Raw genomic sequence first — 10,409 nt, 5'->3', positions numbered from 1 at the left:
GTGAAGTACACTGCAATCTTCTCCTCTCCATCCATCTCCTACTGCTACCATTTGCATATCTCAATCTTCCATAGACTCATCATTATGCCTCTGATTGCAATCACCACAGGATTAATTATCTATTTAAACAGCACTTTCCTACTTATCTTGATTATTACAGCTTTTTTTAAAAAGACACAAGAGATTCTGCAGATGCTTGAAACCTAGAGCAATGCACTCAGAATGCTGGAGGAATTCAGCAGGTCGGACAGCATCTATGGAGGGAAATACACAGTTGATATTTCAGCCGAGACCCTTCATCAAGTCTGTAATGGAAGAGAACAGAAAATAAAATAAAATGGTGGAGTGAGAGGCAAGTGTTCAAGCTGGCAGGTGATAGGTGAGTGTAGGTGAAGGGGAAGGTAGGTGGTGGGGAGGAGTAAAAGGTAATGATGTGAGAATGTGAGGAGCTAGGAGGTGATAGGTGGAAGAGGTTAAGGGCTGAAGAAGATGGAATTTGATAGAAGACTAAAATAAAGAGAAGGAGGTATGAAATGCAGTGAAAGCAAAGTTCCTGCTCCAAAACACATTTGGCAATTGTGCTAAGTGAATTTATAGATTTTCCAAAGACTTTTGTAGGACTCCCCCACAGACATTTAAATCAAGTCTCACCCTCACTGACAAGAAAATCTGATTAATTCACGCAAATGCTGACATTAAATAATTAAAGCTATAAATATAGAAAGTAACAAGAGCAACTGCAAATTGCTTTTACAAGTAACAGAACCTCATAGCCTCTCCAATAGAAATGTATATAAAATAAGTACAAATCATTTTCCCTGAATCACAAATAATAGGCCTCCGGGTAAAGTAACAGAATTGAGTTCATGTCTCTATAAAATAAAAAGAGCACTAAATTGGTTCAAAAGAGTCACCAAAATTGCAGATTTGTGACATAAATTGCACGAGTCATGCACTTAAGGTTCATGATGTTATCAGTATCCCTCACCTGTGCATCTACATTGAAATTCACTTGTAATCATTTTTTCCATGGCCACAGAATGGCAAAGATTTCTATTCCTCCATATTTATTGGCATAATGTTTTATGACAGTGCCCTGCATGTTTGCTTATAATTGTAACTAATAGCTTATGTGGCATTCTTTTGATAAATTGACTAAAGCTATATGCAGCAGAGATTACAGTAAATGATTTCTGTAGAATTAAATTGTGCAATGGCTCCTTTTTATTGAATTAATATCGATCTAAGAACAAATAAAATCATTATCATCAATCCGACTATGACTGCATGTTGCCCCAAATATGACAGAATATTTCTCTGTAATGAATGAATCCGAACACGATTGAATTTATATCTGCCCAATTACAGTAAGTGTTTTGCTGTGTCTCAAATATTGTATTAAAATGAGTAGACAACATAAAGTTCACCTACATATAAATGTCATTCTGTCTGACATTTAAAATGGACAACAACTGAGATTAATGCAACCATCACTAATATGAAAAAAGGCTATTTAGGGGACTCAGGACAGAATGAATATTTTCTATGGGTCTGTGTATTTGTTAACAGAGTAGGTTTAAATAATTTCTCTGTTGAGACAGAAAGAAAGTATGACAATTAGAGTACATTTCAACAATTTGGTTGTCAGACAAGTTTTATTGTTCTCTGTCCCAGACATAAACTTGTTGGAGAGGGGACTAACATTGTTTGTTCATCGGTAACTTGTCATTTTCTCATAGCACTCTGTTTCAAATTGAAGCACTCACTATTTTTGTGTGTGTGAGTTATGACCATTTACAGTTTGTGGCAGTTTGAGCTGGTCAGTGGCACCCTCACTCTCACTTCCGATCTTTTCTGACGTGGATTGCAATTTCTGCCTTCAGATGAGAGCGACACTTAAATTTCGAAGTTCAATTGTGAAAAGGAGCAGATAATGCAGGTAATACTTTCTGGACAAAACTTATCATTCAGCACACTGCATGTCTTGCAGTCTATTGGAGTCTGCTGTGTACATACAAAGCTATAGTGGAGACTCCAACTTTATAAAACCAGTACAGGAGGCCATTCAATCCATTGGTTTCATATCAGCTCCAAAGAATGCAATCTCTTTAGTTCTGTTCTATCTCTCCTAATTTCCCCATGGATTCTTTCTCACACACTCAGAAACTACCTTCTAATTATTTTTGCGGTTAACTTACACTAAAAGGTAAATTTCCACTAAAGAATTAAACAAACTATTTGGTCCTGATCTGGAGGGTTGTTTGAGCAAATGATTTTCCCAGTGACTATGTGCTAATTAATTCACCAATCAGCATGTCTTTGGGATGAGGGTTAAAACCTGCACAATCACAGGGACAATTTGAAAACTCCTCATAAATAGCCCTTCAGATCAGGATCAAACCTGAGTTTCTGTTACTAACTGCTCTGTCACTGTGTAATCCAATTTGGTTACTACTGTGTGATTCAATTCATTGTAGATAACAGATTTAAAATTGTCCAGGATGATAAAACTCCATTTTATTTCAGGTTAGTTTGGAACAGGAGTTCACTCCTTCAGAACTATTTCTCAAATAGTTGTTTGATTTTAAAATTGTGCATTTCCTTTAACATTCTCCGAGATTAGATTTTTATGTAGGAAGACATATAACAAAAAAATTAAACTCTGGTGCATGACTCGGTGAAATTTAAGTGCACTCATATTGCTAATGCATCTTATAAATGTAAAAAGCAAGTTGATAATATTTATTGATTTGATTAAAGACCATGTACACTAACCTACAACAAATAATTTCACTATGGTAGTTGATCGTTTATAAAAGCTTTTAATTATTGAAGTAACTATCATGTTCCATTGGTGATACTGGGAGAGTTAAGAATTGTGCTATTGTAATTACAATTTACGTGGTCTACATGTATTATTGCTGTTTTTTGCTACTATACAAAAAAAAGTTAACTACAAAAATTATCCTGTGAGTCATTTAGTTGTAAAGCAGCTAAGTCAATTGGCATGCAGGAGAAAGTGGGTTACAGTGAAATGGTAGTGATGGAAATGCTCTGAGAGGTGCCACTGACTCATTGGCACAAATGACTTCTTTTCATTTGTGTCATAAACAAATAGGAGAAACTTCAAAAGAAATTCTCACAAACAAACCCTTTTTTGGAATAGCAGCCACAGCGGAAACAGCAACTGCTGCTTTCATATACTGTAAACAGAACCTTGTAAATGGCAAAATGCTCCAAGCATCACTGGATGGATAGGATGGCCATTTATGTATCTTCTTTATTTCTCATTCTTTCATCAGCTATTTGTTTTTAAAAAGTAAAACTCTTGACTTGTTCATTTATTATTTACTACTACAAATAATAAGCTACATGTCAATGTATGTGAAGTAAACATTTTTGGATAAAAGAAGGTGAACAGGTTATCTTCAAGGATCGATGTTTCAAAAAGGCAGGATCCATCACCTAGGTCATGTCTTGTTCTCATTGCTACCATCAGGGAGGAGGTACAGAAACCTGGAGGCACACACTCAACAATTCAGGAACGACTTCTTTTCCTCTGCAATCCAATTTCCACTGCTCCACCTTCTTCAATAGCAAGTGAGGTAGTGACATTGAATCCTTAACACTACCTCACTACTTTTTCATTTCTATTTTTGCACTTCTTATTTAACTATTTAATATTCAGTATATATACTTACTGTAAGTCACATTTTCTCTATTATTATTTATTGCAATGTACTGCTGCCGCAGACAGCAAATTTCATGACATATGCCCATAATAATAAATCTGATTCTAATTCTTATTTTTATTGTACAGTAATAAAATTGCAGCAATGTGCATCCATAACAGGTTAATTTTAATTGTAAAACAATGGCAATTGTAATTACAATAGATCAATTCTTTAAACTCCCAGTAGCTCCAATGAAACATGATAGTCGTTTCATTAATAAAAAGCTTTTATAAATCATCAAATACGATATTGAAATTATTTGATGTAGACTGATGTACATGACCTTTTTCTCTAATCAAATCAGGAAATATTACAAACTTGCTTTTTACGTTTATAAGCTGCATTAGCAAATTGAGCGCCGTTAAACATTCATGCATCAGAGACTTCAATTTTCTTGTTCTATTTCTTCCTCTTTTCCTCCAAAAATCTAATTGTTGAGAATGTTAAAGTAAACACATAATTTCCAAATCAAATGATATTTTTGAGAAATTAACCACAATACTTTTGATCGAGCCAACTGCTGTTCTAGACGACTCTGAAACAAAATGGTGGTATGGGAATGGAATATTATCTTGGTCAGTTTTAACCCTGTTGCCCAAATGGAAGAGTCATACATGGCAACAGGCCATTTTACCCACAATGTCCATGCTGATTCAATTTAATCATACCTCCCAGCACTTGGCATGTAGCTTTCTGTGCCTATTGATTCACCTAGCTCATCTAGATGCTTGTTAAATGCTGTCAATGACTATGCTCCTTGCAAAGTGTATTCCAGCTACTAACAACTCTCTGGATGAAAAACAGCCCCTCAGATCTGCCTGAAATCTCTTATGTCTTCTCCTAAATATATAGGTCTTCTAGCTTTACCTACCTCTGTACCCTTAAATTTTTATATACCTTAACCACGTCTCCTTTTATCCTCCTCAACTATGTAGAAAGCAGACCCAGCCTTTCTAGCCTCTCCTGCATCCATGCAAAAGTCCGGAGAAGTTCTTTTTTACCATCTCCAACACCATCACATCTTTCCTGCAGAGCGATGACTAGAACTGCACACACTTCTCCAGCTGCGTTGTGACCAATATTTTACGGAGGAGAATAACCTCCCTGCTCTTGTGTTCAGTGCTCCCACTAATGAAGGCCAGCATCCCATATGCCTTTGTAACCACACTATCTATCTCACTGCCACCTTGTGTACCTATATCCCTCCGTTCATCACTACTGCTTAGGACACAACCATTCATGGTACAGTACATGCTCTGGCCTCATTCGTATTCCCAAATGCATCAGCTCAGGTGCCATTTCTCAACCCCTTTCACCAACACTTCAATATCACCCTCTAGCCTATGACTACCCTCCATGAAATTAAAAATTCCACTAATTCCCATGGAATCTCTGAACTTACTCCTATAACCACATTCAAATCAACATTACAAACAGCAATACTGATTCCTGTGGAACACCATTAGTAACTGGCATCCAAATACTACAGATAATTACCCCATTGGCCACAAAGTGCTTTGTACTGTATTCACACATCAATCAACAGAATTAAAAAGAAAAAAATCTTATTCAGAAATGTTTGGGGAATAGGCGGAATGTTAGTCAAGAAGAAGAAGGAAAGATGCTTAAGCAAATATCAGACAGGGCTCTTGAGAGTTACAAGGTAGGCAGGAAAGAGCTAAAGAAGGCACATAAAACGCCTTTGTGAGTAGTAATAAGGAAACTCCCAAGGCATCCGCACATATGTGAATTACAGGAGGATGACTAGAGTGAAGGTAGAACTGATGAAAAATAAATGGGGAAACATGCCCGGAGTCAGAGGAGGTAAAGGAGGTCCCTGGGGAATACTTTGTTTCAGTTTCCACCAGTGAGAGGGACATTGACGAAAATGAAGTCAGACCAGAACAGGTTAATATGCTGGAAAATATTGAGGTTAAGAAAGGGGGTGTTCTGGAATTTTTGAAAAATATTAGGAAAGTTAAGTTCCTGGAAGCAGATGGGAGGTACCCCAGTTAACTAGAAAAATTGAGGGAAAAGATTGTTATGACAGGTACGATCTTTGCATCCTCACTGGCCACAGGATAAGTACCAGAAGATTGGAGGATGGCGAAAGAAGATAATAGGGATATTCCATGAAGTTATAAACCCATAAGTCTTGCTGCAGTTGTTGGCAAATATTTGAAGAGGGTTCTTAGAGAGAGGATTTATGAGCATTTGGAGAAGCATAGTCTGATTAGGGATTGTCAGCATAGCTTTGTGAGTGGCAGGACTTGCCTCATGAGCCTGGTTGACTTATCTGAGCAGATGACAAAATAAGTTGATGAAGGTGGAGCAGTGGATGTGGTGTATATGAATTTTAGTAAAGCGTTCAACAAGGTTCCGCATGGTAGGCTCATTCTCAAAGCAAGGAAGCATAGGATCCAAGGAAACTTGGTTGCATGGATTCGGAAATAACTTCCCCACAGAGCAGTAGAAGGGGTGTATTCTATCTGCAAGTCAGTGGTGCTCGGCAGCGAGCTGTTCTGAGGTCCCTGCTGTTTGTGATTTTAGAGATTATTTAGAAGAGAGTGGAAGGATGGGTTGGTAAGGTTGCAGCTAACGAGAAGGTTTGTGATGTTGCTTTCTGGTTATTAGTGTCATAGTTAAGGAAAACAGATTATTTTCACCATTATTTTAGATACATTGCATAAATGTACATGCCTGAAAATGCCACCACCACCACTACCAACACCACCAGTCCACTGAATGTCACAACTGCCTCCTATAAGGAAAGCAAACCCAGTCACTTAATTTTATTTTTCTAATTAAACAACTCTAAATCGTCATTAGAATGCTCTGAACCTTCTGTCCGTTCTCTTGGATGTCTGAAACCGAACATAGCCCTCTATCTGAGCCCTTATTATTGATCAGCAAGTTACCTCTTAAATTATCTATCTTAATCAGTAAAACATCTCTAATATCGTTTAAACGAGCTTACCCATCCTGTCCTGCTAATTCCCATATATCTATGATCACATGCTTTCACAACCTGACGTTCCCCCCTCAACATTTATTGTGTATTCTCTACGATTTTGTGTTTTCTCTAAATGTATTCAGCCCACCTGCACGTCTATCCATGCATCCCGATAGTTTGGGGCCACAACATGTTTTGCTCACTGTCCATACCAAACCTGTCGAGTGCTTGACTGGATTTGACAAGCTGAGCTTGCAGTCCTGGCACCACTCTGCATTCATCAGCATATGGGATGTGACTAGTCCTTGTATGCACCAATAACAATGTTTCCTCCAATTCCCAGGTAAATTACATCACCAGGATTTCCATGCTAATTGTCTGGGAGGAAATGAAAGATTGTAAGACTTCTTAAAACTTACAAACGTTTGTAAATGGGAGTGTTGTTTCACTCCCCAATCAGCTCAATGCCTTTTATGCAAGAAGGCACTACGCTTTTGTAAATCCCCACAACTTCTGGTGACCCTGTGATCTCAGAGGCCAACATCCGGACATCCTTCAAGGGGATTCTCGCAAGGTGTCAGGCTCTGATGGTGTATCTGGCAGAGCCCTGAAAATTTGTGCTGACCAACTGGCTGGAGTGTTCAAGGACGTTGTCAACCTCTCATTGCTGCAGCTAGAGTTCAAAAGGGTGTCAATCATACCAGTGTCCAAGAAGAGCAGGGTGAGCTGACTCAAAGACTAATGCCCAATAGCACTCTGGTGAGCGCTTTGGGAGCTTGGCCATGACTAGAATTAACTTCTGTCGGAGTAGGGACCTGGACCCACTGCAATTTGCCTTCCTCTCTCCACTGGTCTACAGAGGATGCAATCTCATGGCTCTCCACACAGCTTTGAAGCACTTAGACATAACAAAACACACATCAAGTTGCTTGATATTGATTACAGCTCAAAATTCAATGCCATAATCCATAATCCATACTAATCAACAAGTTTCAATCCTTGGGCCTCTGTTACTCTCTTTGCAATGAGATCCTCAGCTTCCTCATTGGGAGACGACAGTCAGTGCCGATTTGTAATAACATCATGTCCTCACTGGCAATCACACAAGCATACCTTAAGGATGTGTGCTTTGCTCATCACTCTCTCTACTCACTCATGATTTTGTGATCTATGAATTTGCCAATGATACCACTGTTGTTGGCAGGACATTGATGGTGACAAGGAGGTGTGAAGGAGCGAGAGAGAATGAATGAGTGAACAACTGACACTCAACATCAGCAAGACCAAGGAACTGACTGTGGACTTCAGTAAGGGGAAGTCTAGAGAACACGCAGCAGTCTTTATGAGGGTTAATAGTGGAAAGGGTACAGTAGAAAGCATTTTGACTGGCTGCGGCCTCCAACACACAGGACCACAAGAGACTGCAGAAGATTGTAGACTCTGCCAGTTCCATCATAGGCACAACACTCCCTGCCATGGAGGACATCTTCAAAATGTAGTCCCCCAAGATGTTGGCACCCATCATTAATGACGCTTCTCCACCAATAAAGACCCACGCCATCTGGGATATGCCGTCTTCTCACTACCAACATTAGGGAGAAGATACAGGAGACTGAAGACCAACACTCAAAGTTTGAAGGACAGCTTCTTCTCCTCTGCCATCCAATTTCTGAATGGTCCATGAACACTACCTCATTATTAATTTTTTGCACTAGTTATTTAATTTCTATATCTTTCACTGATTTGCTGCCATAAAATAGCAGCTTTCACAACATTTGTCAGCGATAATAAATTTGACTTGGATCCTGATTCTCACAATTTTCATTTAAAAATCAGTTAACTTTGTCTTTGTTAAGTTGTTTGCTCCAAATATCCTTGTCTACTTAAAGCTGGTATTTAGGACAAATAATTATTTGGGCAATATTCACCAGGTTCACTCCTCACCCCACAAAGAAAGCACAACTCCCCCAAACGTGTACCCTTCTCGTATATCAAATCTAATTGGCTCAGATTGATCTGTAGACTCATAGCAACGTTTCACTCAGCTGTTGGAGTGTTTCTATCACAAGATTTAGTGGAGCTGAATCACTAAATGGCAGGGTCTGCCCACCAGTTTAATGGCTCGGAGAATCCACCTCTCAGTGGCATGGTGAGGGACCAGCTTTGCTGGCCAGCAGGCAGACAAAACGTGGTTAGCTTAGCAATCAGTACGCCGTTGTATTGATCCAGCCACTTTCCAACCAGAAAGAAAGAGTGACAGCCATTCCTGTTGGGCGCCAATCCATGGAACAACGACCTATCCCCTCACAGTTCCCTCAGGGAAAGGAACCTGTCACTCAAATCTGGTGCTGCTAGAGATGGACAATGGATACTGCATTTCCAGTGCTGCTCACATTCCAGGAAGACAAATATAATAGAAACAATGAAATAACAACATCACATATCAAGTAGGCAATCAGCCTTCTTTCCCTGCAAGGACATCTTGTGGCATGAATCAGAATTGTTAATGTCAAGCATTAAACCTTTCAAAAATTATTTGATAAAATTCTGAACATGTGCACAGAAAATCCAGCAGTTCTTTCAGATTATTTTTAATTAAGGCATAAAATTAAGAAGATATGCCCCCGTATGCTTTGATTAAATTATATAATAGTGAAGCCCAACTAATGTTTCTGATAGTTCAACATAAGTTTGGTGTTCATTATGTATCTAACAATCATGATATTAAATGTCTGATTTGGAAGTGATTATATTTATAAAGTGGCAGCTAAATCTCAGATTATGCTGGCTGTCCACTTAGTATAAAATTGTAATAATTGTAATTGTCAATGTTCTATACAAAATGTCAGAATAAAACTATATTGTTAGTCTGTTTTGACAGTTTATTTGTAATATTTTGGTCTTTAATCAGAATGGTTTTTAATTTGCACCGCATCTTTAGCTTTATGCTAAATTCCAATTTTTCTGATATTACATTTAGTTATTAAGCTTACTTGTGGAATTTAGATTTTATTGATGTCATCACCAGCATCATTATGTGCCGCGTCGTACGACATTGGCGATCATGGTCTCATAACCATGATTGTTCTTGGCATTTATCGATGCAAACTTCATTATTATTCAATGTAACTTAATCTAAACTTCATCTTGTTCCAACACTTGATAGCGTTACAACAGATTTTCTCATGCTATGCTAATGAGATCATTTCAAACATGTTGGCGTTGGAAAATCTTTTCCTATGATGGATTGTTCCTTGCCTACATTTGCATTATACACAGAATCCGAATTCTTTTGCACATGTAAACTTTGACTTAATCTGTTAAGGCATTGTTGTGATAATCCCAAAAATTTACAGGTTTATTCAGCAGTGCACTTCCCTGGGCGAGTTTCCTTTTCACTCAAATTAGATGATTAAATTAAATCAGTCAGTGGATGTTGTTTACTTGGATTTTCAGAAGGCCTTTGACAACGTGCTGCACATGAGGCTGCTGAACAGGATAAGATCCCATGCTAATGCAGGAAAGATAGTAGCATGGATAAAAAAAACTGGCTGACTAGCAGGAGGCAAAAATTGGAAATAAAGGGCTCTGCTCTGGCTGGTTGTCATTGACTACTGACGTTCCAATGGGGTCAGTGTTGAGACTGCTTCTTTTCACATCAATTGTCAATAATTTGGATGCTGGAATTTATGACTTCTGTGGCCACGTTTGTAGACAATACA

This window comes from Hypanus sabinus, chromosome 17 (genome assembly GCF_030144855.1).
Source record: "Hypanus sabinus isolate sHypSab1 chromosome 17, sHypSab1.hap1, whole genome shotgun sequence".
NCBI lineage: Eukaryota > Metazoa > Chordata > Chondrichthyes > Myliobatiformes > Dasyatidae > Hypanus > Hypanus sabinus.
The sequence above is the reverse complement of the archived record's forward strand: the minus strand, read 5'-3'. Positions refer to the sequence as shown.